This window comes from Macrobrachium rosenbergii, chromosome 55, assembly GCF_040412425.1.
Source record: "Macrobrachium rosenbergii isolate ZJJX-2024 chromosome 55, ASM4041242v1, whole genome shotgun sequence".
Taxonomy (NCBI): Eukaryota; Metazoa; Arthropoda; class Malacostraca; order Decapoda; family Palaemonidae; genus Macrobrachium; species Macrobrachium rosenbergii.
Window position 1 is genome coordinate 90486730 of NC_089795.1, and position 12500 is coordinate 90499229.

Genomic DNA, 12500 nt, shown 5'->3' on the forward strand with positions numbered 1-12500 from the left:
AAAAGGGTAACGACTTTGTTGAAGATATTATTAGTTTTTTTTAGTAATTGTGTCTATATATATATTATATTTATATATATATATATATATATATTTATATATATATATATATATATATATATATATATATATATATATATATATATATATATATATATATATATATATATATATATACTTCAGGTTTACGGCAAGCATTTATGGGATGGGGTTGCTAGCCATGCCTACTCCTAAGCTGTTCAATAGACTTTTACTCTGAGAGCATCTGTCCTTGCTTGGTGGCAACCCATCCAAGCCGTGATCGGACTCAACGTTACACACACACACATATATATATTAAATTATTATTATTATTATTATTATTATTATCGAACATAAAATAGTTTATTTAATATCATAATGTCACAACGCCACAACACTTTACCTAAAAATAAATAAAAAAAATAAAAAAACGAAAAACTTGTTTCAGACGCTTCCAAAAATAGTACCCATGACGTCAGTCCTCTCTATTGCCCCATAAATACGAGAAGAACACAGACTGGGTTCTCCCATTCTCTGTCGTGGATAAGCCAACATCTCTTTTAGGGCAGTTATGTGTTTCCTTTTAGTTTTTATGTCTTTGATAATTTATGATGGTCTTTTGGCTTTCATCTGAGGTAGAGATGACTGCGTGTGTGTGTGTTTGTGTATGTGTGTGTGTGTGAATGTTTGTTTTTTGTCTCTAATGACTTTCTTTATCAGCGATTTTTCAGTTGAAAGATCTTTGTATCTTTCTAAGTGAATAACTGTCGAATGGTGAGAGGTCCTTCCTTCCTTCCTTTCTTCCTTTCTTCCTACCTTCTCATTCTTTTCCGGACGAGTGAGAATTTTAGTCAAAACAGATTCTCAGGAAAGTTTGAGAGAGGGTGAGAATTCAATCTAACCCTCTGGAGACTTATAGAGCGATCCCCGACATTCTTCTTCTTCTTCGCCCGTTCAAAACTCACAGAGAGAAAAAGAGTCTTAGTTTTGTGTGTGTGTTTGTTTATTTGTGAGTTTTTTCTTGAGGTGTCGAGCGTAGGTTTGTTTTATTTTTTTTTTTTTTTACGTCTGTGTGTTTGTTTTTGCGTTGTTTCTCGATCAGGTATCTAAGTAAGATTGTGAAGTATTTAAAAGTATTTCAAATATTTGAGGCAGGACTAGATACGGAGAATATTTATGTGTATGTGACTGTGTTTGTGTGTATGCGTATGTTTTTGACGTTTTTGTCAAACGTGGAGGAGGTTTATATATTCATCCATATCTGTTTGTTTGTTTGTCTGACAGAAAGACATATCAGTACATTATTTCATAATCTTTATAAAGCTGTGTGTTGAGTATCTTCTGGTGTCAAGGAAAAAAATAACAGTTTTATATGTCCTCTTACAAATAAAATTTCAGCATTCAACATTGTCATTTGACACTTCAAAAATTTTTGTTCTTTCACGATAAGTTTATTTCAAGATTTTTTCAGGAAGAAAAATATTTAATATGACATTAATTTATTTTCTGCAGTATTTAAGAATATCTCTGCGTCCTTTACAAATATACAATAATGATAATGTTTGAGGTTGAGTGAAAAAAAAGGATGGTAATATATCTGCAGTTGCCAATATTTCCTTAATAGGAAATTTTATTTGAATTTTAAATTTATTTTCTGCGGTTATTTCTGAATATCTTTGAGTTCTTCACAAATTTACGATAATGATAATGTATTAGATAGAATAATAAATAAAATAAAAAAATATTTTAATAAGTTGTCAAATTGCCTTTATTTTTAATAAAACTTTTTTATTCGAATTTCGGTCTGTTAATGAAATAATGAACAAATATATATTTCAGTTTTGATATTTATTTATGAAATAAAAAATACAAGTTTGAAAAATAAGAAAAATATACATTTCTCAGCAGAAGTCCATATGAAAAAAATTAAACCCACAATAAAAAAGAATGAACAATAAGAATTATCCACCCACACCCCACAAATATCATCAGTCTAAGAATTTATTCCAACCTTCCAAGGTGTGGGAAAAAAACCTACCTTAATTTTCCCGTCTTTTTTTTTCACGTCTTCGGAAAATGGAAAAAATATTTTCACGAAATCTTCCCACGGCGGAAATCATTAGTCTCTGCCCGAATCCCTGATGGTGTTAGCACGTACGAAGATTGAGTAGAAGACGATGCTATTGAGAGAGAGAGAGAGAGAGAGAGAGAGAGAGAGAGAGAGAGAGAGAGAGAGAGAGAGAGAGAGAGAGAGATGTATAGGATATCTGCTTCCTTGGTCGTAATCAGGTTCCTGCCTCTTTCGCAAAAGCAACACGTTTCCACTGGATAATAATAATAATAATAATAATAATAATAATAATAATACAATAATAATAATAATAATAATAATAATAATAATAATAATAATATTATATTATTATTATTATTATTATTATTATCTCTTCCTCTTAATTTTCACCTTAATAACTATTATTATTATTATTATTATTATTATTATTATTATTATTATTATTATTATTATTATTATTATTATTATTATTATTATTATCCTCCTTGAGCTTAACCTTAAAAATATGCCTGAGTCTCCTAGATAACTATTATTATTATTATTATTATTATTATTATTATTTATTATTATTATTATTATTATTATTATTATTATTATTATTATTATTATTATTATTATTATTATTATTCTCTTAAGCTTAACCATACAAATATATCCGGGCCTCCTAGATGAATATTATTATTATTATTATTATTATTATTATTATTATTATTATTATTATTATTATTATACCTACGACCAGAAACACTAACTTAACTTCAAACCAAGAATCACCTCGTGACACTAAACCATATATAGAGGACAAGAGGACAAAAGGGATTGTCAAATGACTTTCTCTTCATTATTATTATTATTTCCCCAGGACGCTTTCTTTCTCTCTCTCTCTCTCTCTCTTCTCTCTCTCTCTCTCTCTCTCTCTCTTTCTTTCTGCTCCTGAATGCGACAGGAACAAAAGACAATGCCCCTCCTTTTATTCCCACGAGGAGAATCCTTCCTTTTTTTTTTTCTTTTTTTTTGTGGGGGAGTGATAAAATGCCTTTTTCAACTTTTGAATGTGGTTCCTAAGGAGGACGTTTAGGGTGGTTAGGTGAGAGTTTTCTCTCTCTCTCTCTCTCTCTCTCTCTCTCTCTCTCTCTCTCTCTCTCTCTCTTGGTTATTACTGTATTCTTGACAACAATGCTTTTGTTTATCCCATCTGCTATTTGTTTATAATCAGTATTTTTAAATGTATTTATTGGATGGACAAAGATTCTCGAAGAGCTTTTTAGAGAAAGTCTCTCTCTCTCTCTCTCTCTCTCTCTCTCTCTCTCTCTCTCTCTCTCTCTCTCTCTCTCTCTCTTTTTTCTCCAATATTTTTGAAGAAGAGGGAAAAGCTAGTAATTATGTTGCTTTAACGTTCAACTTTTCACAGAAACTCTCTCTCTCTCTCTCTCTCTCTCTCTCTCTCTCTCTCTCTCTCTCTCTCTCTCTCTCTCTCTCTCTATTTTCCTCCAATATTTTTAAGAAGAAAAGGGTAATGTTGCTTTAACATTCAACTTTTCACAGAAACAATGATGTTTTTGAAGAAGAGGGTAAACGCTAATTATGTCCATTCAACTTTTCACAGAAACTCCTCTCTCTCTCTCTCTCTCTCTCTCTCTCTCTCTCTCTCTCCTATTTTCCTCCAATATTTTTGAAGAAGAGGGTAAACGCTAGTATTTATGTTGCTTTAACATTCAACTTTTCACAGAAACTCTCTCTCTCTCTCTCTCTCTCTCTCTCTCTCTCTCTCTCTCTCCTATTTTCCTCCAATATTTTTAGAGAAAAGGGGTAAACGCTAGCAATGATGTTGCTTTAATGTCCTATTTTCACAGATAAACGCTAGTATTTATGTTGCCCAACTTTTCTCTCTCTCTCTCTCTCTCTCTCTCTCTCTCTCTCTCTCTCTCTCTCTCTCTCTCTCTCTTCTGCCAATATTTTTAGAGAAAAGGGGTAAACGCTAGCAATGATGTTGCTTTAATGTCCTATTTTTCACAGAAACCCCTTCTCTCTCTCTCTCTCTCTCTCTCTCTCTCTCTCTCTCTCTCTCTCTCTCTCTCGGCAATATTTCTAGAGGATATTCACACAACAGTCAATGCAGGAAGCCAGTAGGATCTCTGCTAAAAGTTCAGGGCATCTAGGGAGAGAAAAGACTTATGATGTACGACTGCATTGCCGGGGATCTCTCTCTCTCTCTCTCTTCTCTCTCTCTCTCTCTCTCTCTCTCTCTCTCTCTCAGCCTTGATCAAAAACAATTTCTTCCTGAGTGCGTGGATGATCTTCCAGAGATTGCATTTTGCAAAAGAATGATCCAGTTCTGTTAAGGAAAATGAATAGTATGCGTAAGAATTAACTCTTTTTCCTTTTAAAATAAAACAAAGGAAGTAATAAAAATGAAGAGAGAATAAAAATAATGCAAACGGAAAGAGGGAAAAAAAAACTCAGCTGATAACTCTCCACTTTGGCTGGTGCAGAAACACCGAACTAAAATGTATATGTATATATATATCTTTAAGAACGGCATTCTGGGATTTTACTTATTTATATATTTTTTTTAATCATCTCTAGTGGAAACGAAACACAAAAACCTTAAAAAAAGAGCAGAGGAAACTTTTATGTTCCGAGATAACGAGGCTTTTCTTAAAAACAAATGAATATCGTTCTATCTTGTTTTTAAGGAACGATTTACCTCTTTTGTTATCTGTAAAAGATGGCACTTTTTTTCTGTCCACCCTCAGATCTTAAAAACTACTGAGGCTAGAGGGCTGCAAATTGGTATGTTGATCATCCACCTTCTGGTCATCAAACTTACCAGATTGCAGCCCTCTAGCCTCAGTAGTTTTTATTTTATTTAAGGTTAAAATTAGTGACGATCGTGCTTCTGGCACCGCTATAGTTGCCAACAACACAATAACTCTTATTCAGCAGGAGGTAGTTAGGCCTCTCCTAAGTAGTTAGGTTCTGGATGTCATATACATATATATATACATAAGTATATTATTATATGTTCTGGATCTCATATATTTATATATAAATATATATATATATATATATATATATATATATATATATATATATATATATATATATATATATATATATATATATATATATATATATATATATATATATATATATATATATATATAACCATCACTTATAAAATGAACAATAAGTCATAAGCGTTGCTTTGTGTTTTTGGAAAATAATTATATTGAATACTAAATCTAAGAATATCTTGAGAGTCAACTATACCCATACACCATTACAGTCCACAATAAACTAATAACATCTATTAATAAATTATCATAAACTGGTTGTATCTAACGCCACTAAAGATAAAAGGTGGATATCTGAGATTTTCAGAGGAGAGTGAGACTGAATATTAAGTATGTAGTGGTTTGAAAATAAAGAAAAAAATATTTCCAAATTTATTTTTTTAGTTAAACTCCTCTTGGGCCTCTGTAGGCTCATAGGGCAGGCGCTGATCTCCTGTTTCTTAGGCCGACACCCAGTTGGGGAACTGGTCCCAATGCCTATGACACATGGCCAGTGGTACCTGTTCTCCTACTGAACCTCTCGGGTTTTTTCGAACCGTTAGGGCCCTTTGTTGGCTGAGTTGGTTGAACCGTTAGGTTGATTCCACGGCTACTGATGAAGAGTTAGAGGATTTTTGCAGTGGAGCAATCCGAGCCATCAGAATGATACCACCTTAGCCAAGAAAATCTTCACATATCAGCTCAGAAAACTATACATTTGTTTATTTTACGGGCTACAAAAGAGCCAGAGTCCCCACCTCAAGGAGAAAGATTGATAGATGTTTATTTTACTTACAAAGAGCCAAGTGACTTGATGATGCTTTATTGAAACGACAATCTATCGTAGCTCTGAAAAGAAAACAAAGTTATTCGTGTATTTATTGAAACGACCATCTATCGCAGTTCTGAAATAAAAGAAAGGCACTGCGCGCTATGATATTCAATATCGCTGGTAGGAGAATATATATATATATTCTTTAACGCTCTCCGGAGCGGAAAACATGCCGTTTTTCTCTCGAGGACAAGAATCCCTCTCCGCACAAACCTATTTTTATTTTCTTTCTGACAGAATTCCCAAGACTATTTACATGTTGTTCTTAAGCCTATTGCCAGCGGCGGCCGCCTCACCCCTCCCCCTTTTTTTTGTGAGATGGATCTCGAGCCGGAGAAGATGACGCGATAATCTTGCAAGTGACATCCGAGTATTACGAAAAATATAGTAGAATATTTCCCATCTTCTGTTGTCGGCGAATATTAAGATGGTTCTATGAGCTTTGGATTTTTATTTAGGAATGTTTTTTTTTTTATTATCTTATCTTGTGATCTGTCAGTTACGTAAAAACTATTTACATTCGTTTTTTTTTTTTTTTTGCTGGTCCGCTGGCATACAGTGGTGGTTGGTTAGTGTCGTGGCGTGCCACTCAGATGTCGAGGGTTCGCGTCTTCCCCGAGATGAGAAATCACTGGCTCTGTGTCATGGTCAGTTACTGCTGCAGTGTGGGGTCTGAGGTGGGAGTTGAAGCCAACATTTTTTGGAAGTTTGAATTTCAAGTCAATGGCCCCTTTGCTGTGCTTGTTTCATGTGAATAGGCTTCATCTACTGAAATAATAATAATAATAATAATAATAATAATAATAATAATAATAATAATAATAATAATAATAATAATAATTAATTCCTTGGCATTATTTTTACATTATATGAATTATACGAATTTGTGACGGATGCTCGTTGAGACTCCCCGTAGGAGGGTAGCGCCGTCAGTACACCTCACGCGGTGCACTGTAGGCATTACTTAAGGCTCTTTGCAGCGTGCCTTCGGCCCCTAGCTGCAACCCCTTTCATTTCTTTTACTGTACCTCCATTCATATTCTCTCTCTTCCATCTTGCTATCCACCTCTCCTAACACTTGTTTCAGATTGCAACTGCGAAAGGTTTTCCTCCTGTTACACCTTTCAAGCTTTCTACTCTCAGTTTCACTTTCAGCGCTGAATGACCTCATAAGTCCCAGTGCTTGGCCTTTGTCCTAAATTCTGTATTCCATTCCATTCTTAATTGAGAGACTATTTCAATTTGTGTCTGTTTTCTTTTTTTTTATTGTTTTCTAAAATCTTCAAAATTATGCTGTAAATTTCACCGATGCATTTTAATAACTCGACTTTCCAGAAGCTTTTTTTCTTCCTGAATAATGAAGACTGTGAAGATCTTATCACGTTCTTTGAAAGTTAGGATTAAATCTTACTCTTATCTGTGTGTGGTAAGTCTTAAAATATACCAAGACATAAGACAAACCACAAAAAGGTGTAACTTAACACATGAGAAAAGAAAAAGAATAAAAAAATATATATATATATATATATATATATATATATATATATATATATATATATATATATATATATATATATATATATATATATATATATATATACGAGATACATACATATATATATATGTATGTATATATATTATATATATATATATAAATAATATATAAAATCATATATATATATATATATATATATATATATATATATATATATATATATATATATATATATATATATTTCTAAGACTACAACAATTTACAACACATACAAGAAAACACACATATTCTATAACCTATCACAACGAAAACCATATAGTATCTCTTCTTACATAATATAACATCACAAGCATACATACATACATACACAAAGAATAATATTATTATGTCCTTTTAATTATATTCCTCTCCCAGAATCTCCTCAGCTTCTGACGCAGAAGATCGCCTCTGTACCAAACAGCACTTTACTTCACAGTACATCCTTGGCTGATGCATAATACACGTTATCTCGAATGGTAGATGGCGTTGTAGGACAGTATAGCCCTTAATGTATGGGATATATTAACCATAGGAATTGTATATGTATATATCTCTGTGATTTGAATTCCAGTGAAGCCGTTTATCATTCATGTTACTTTGCGAACGTATTCGGTGTGTGATTTGGCTAGATTGTTACAGCTTATTCGAGAAAAGAGAGAGAGAGAGAGAGAGAGAGAGAGAAGTAACTGCAAAAGAAGAAAATGTAGAAATGATTTCAGAACTATCCAGATAGTCAGCATCTGTTAGTCTTTTGAACTGTCATATTTTTTAGGGTGAATTGAATGATTTTCAGCAAAAAGTGTCTTATGAGCCAAGAAACTTTCGGCGCAATAAAGTTTTCTGCACAGCTTATAATCAAGGCCACCGAAAACAAACCTATATTTCGGTGGTCTAGGTATACTCGTAATGCTGTATGAGCCGCGGCCCATGAAACTATCGACAGGCTGTAGTGGCCTGTGCTGTTGCGTTGCCAGAAGCGCGATCATGGCTAACTTTAACCTTAAATAAAATCAAAACTCCTGAGGCTAGAGGGCTGCAATTTGGTTATGTTTGATGATTGGAGGGTGGATGATCAACATACCAATTTGCAGCCCTACAGCCACAGTAGTTTTTAAGATCTGAGGGCGGACAGAAAAAATTGCGTACGGACAGACAAAGAATCTGTCTATAGACATCATGTAATGGCAAAAATAAAAAATTTAAATTCTGCCTCTGAAAACCTCTGCATCTTTCTTTTCAATTTTTCTGAATTTTGATTTTTTTCTCACCTAAAAAAATAAATCTCGATATTTTTTATCCTCAGTAAATCGGGACTCCGTCCATCTTTGGCTAAAACGCCTTTTTTTTTTTTTTTTTTTTTTTGTATCGTGAGCGATCTCAGCTTTAATTTGCATTCGCGAAACAATTTTTCCATTTTTTCAGGAGAATTTTTGGAAGTTCGAACTCTTTGATATAGACCAATGACCCAGATACGATATATTTGCAAAGAACTCGTTTTTTGCCTATATCTCGTTTTTTGGAAACGTCCCACTTCTTAAAATGTCGTAAACACATGTCGACAACATGTTACAAACACACACGCTTCATTTGAGAGACTGGGGTTCGATCATGTGTTGATTAGTTCCATCATATTCACCCTGCAAGGATAAGTCATATGAAATGTTCCACCACCTGGGTAACTGGTGGGTCGGGAAGCTGGGCGAAATTCGCTGTATGGTAGGCGGCATTGTGCTCTAGAAAAACCTCAGGTACAGAAGTATTCAGGCTCCAACTTCTTCTGTGACTTTTGTGGGTCAATTGGTAGCGCCCCCTGGCATTTCAGTTGAGAGACCTGGGTTCGATCTTGCTTTGAGTCAGAAATTTATATACATAAATTATTTATATATATAAATATATATATATATATATATATATATATATATATATATATAGAAATAATCAACACACAATCACGTGTGGAACAGAAATCAATTTCTGACTCACATCAGATCGAACCCAGGTCTTCCAATTGAAAGACGAGACTGCTACCAACCAAGCCACACGAGCCACTACTTATGTGGTTTGGTTGGCAGCGGTCTCATCTTTCAGTTGAAATGTTCAATCGTGATGAAGAGTCACAATTTTATATACATATATATATATATATATATATATATATATATATATATATATATATATATATATATATATATATATATATATATATATGTGTGTGTGTGTGTGTGTATGTGTATGTGTATGTATATACATACACACACATATCCGTGTGTATAAATACACACCTCTATTACCACTTAATTTCCTCCCGAAAATTGAATGCCATCAGATGACAGTCCCCTGAAAGTAATTCCGGGACGCGGCCATCAATCGGGAATATTCATTGGCCCTCTCTGTAATTAAAGTGTATAAATATTCTTGAGATTTACGGGGCAGTAACCACCGAGTCCTCACGTTTCATTTGGTATTGAATTTCGTGTTTTGCTTTTTTTTAAATTTTTTTTAGAGTGGGAGAATTTTACAGCAGAGAAAATGCGACACTATCTTTTCTTTGATTTTATGTTTTGAGTATGTGAGAGAGAGAGAGAGAGAGAGAGAGAGAGAGAGAGAGAGAGAGAGAGAGAGAGATATATATATACATATATATATATATATATATATATATATATATATATATATATATATATATATATATATATATATATATATATATATATATATATATATATGAATATATATATATATATATATATATATATATATATATATATATATATATATATATATATATATATATATATATATATATATATATATATATATATATATATATACATACATATATATATGTATATGTATATTTTATATATATCTATATATATACATATAAATATATATAATTGATTATACTTATATATTATATATATATATACATATATATATATATATATATATATATTTTATATATATCTATATATATATACATATTATATATATATATATATATGTATATATATATATATATTATTGATTATACTTCTATAATTATATACAACTGACTTAGTTTACTGTTTAACTCTTGCCTATATCATATTCCTTTTATTCAACAAAAAATCTGCAACAAGAACGAACAAATACGAACCTATTTTTATTAAAGAAACAATTCCGGGAGAAACCTTTCCAAACAAGGACTGTTTGCAAAAGTTATTAGGCGAAAAAAAAAGGCAAACTCTTCAACAAACGCTTAGTATTAAAACTGTATGTACACAAAAGCACGTTCCGAATTTAGTCTACTCTTTACTCCTTTTTTATCTGATGAGAAAAGAAACGTAGGGCGAAAAAAGGCGCTGGTCCAGAATTATAAAATAAAAACTCTTCGATATCTCTGCTTTAACCTTACCCGCGAGACGCGTTCAAATTTCTTTAGTTTCCCATTGCAATTTTTCCCCGTCTTCCCGTTTTCTATGATAGCTTTCTTTCTCCTTATAAAGCTCAATCGAGTTTTAATCTTTACAATAATCTTATTTGTATTTGGCCAGGCAGCTGGCTGTGCAGGGCACGACGAGGACCTCTACTCAATCATACGTTGAAGTCTTCATTCTTAATGTAAATGAATTACTTTTTGACCTGGAATAATACAAGAATATTCGATTGGTTATTGAATTGCAGAGTGCCTTCCTTAGGTCCCTAGCTGCAACCCCTTTCGTTCCTTTTACTGTACCTCCTTTCATATTCTCTCTCTTCCACATTACTTTCCACCAACTCCTAACAATTGATTCATAGCCCAGCTGCAAAAGATATTCCTCCTGTTACACCTTTCAAACCTTTTTTGTTGTCAATTTCAGTTTCAACTGATTGATCTCATAGATCCCAGTGCTATGCCTTTGGCCTAAGTTCCATACTCATTTCAGTTCACAGTCCAGCGGTCTCTGAGCTCCGTAGGAATTATAAACAGATATAAATCTCAGAAGGTTCCTTGAGGAATGGTAATCCTCTGACCAGATACCCTCTGGTTATTCATCCTCAGATCTCGCTGTAGTGGAAGTGTAGGTGGGTAAGACTGAGACAGATGATTCTGTTTTTCAAGATGAAGGGAAGATGGGTTAGGATTCATCTGGCATATGATGGTGTTAGCGAAGAAGTTAGGGATAAGGAAATTTAAAAAATGGTCTTTTTGACTTCTGAAAAAAAAGAGTGTTTGGGGATTGTTAGGTTTTAGAGAGAGAGAGAGAGAGAGAGAGAGAGAGAGAGAGAGAGAGAGAGAGAGAGAGAGAGAGATTGACGGAGAGAAAGAGGGGAGAGAGAGAGAGACTGAGGGGAGAAAGAGAGAGAGAGAGAGAGAGAGAGAGAGAGAGAGAAAGAGGAGAGAGATTGAGGAGAGAAAAAGAGAGAGAGAGAGATTGGGAGGAAAGAGAAAGAAGAGTTTGAGAGAGAGAAAGAGAGAGAGAGAGAGAGACATTGAGGGAGAGAAAGAGGGAGAGAGAGAGATTGAGGGAGAGAGAGAGAGAGAGAGAGAGAGAGAGAGAGAGAGAGGGGGGAAACTTGGGTAACTTATGTTATCTGTACATTCTATCTTACAAGGACAGTTTCTTGTTGCTCAAAAACCATTTCTTCTGAAATGCTATTTTTCTCCAATACAAATTAAAAAGATTCATTGAGAGAGAGAGTTTAATAAAGAGAAAGAAAAATATTCCAAGCAAAAATATTTATTTATTTCCACTCAACGTCAGACCTTGACTGTTAAAACATTCCAAGCAAAAACGTTGGTTTTTATTTCCAAAACGTCATTCATCTGTAAAAATGCTATTTTTCTCAATAAAATAAAAAAACTGTTCATTTCCACTCGACGTTAGAACAATGTCTGGAAAAACATTCTGAGCAAAATCATTTATTTATTTCCACTCAACGTCAGACCTTGACTGTAAAAACATTCCAAGCAAAATCGATGGTTTTTATTATTTCCACTCGACGCAGAACAATGTCTGTAAA

General features: G+C 33.1%; 1 protein-coding gene across 1 annotated transcript in view; it reads left to right on the forward strand.

The window, feature by feature from the left end:
- LOC136835874 (rRNA 2'-O-methyltransferase fibrillarin-like) overlaps nt 1-12500 on the forward strand; it is a 25651-nt gene that overhangs the window by 12241 nt on the left and 910 nt on the right. The window lies entirely within an intron of this gene.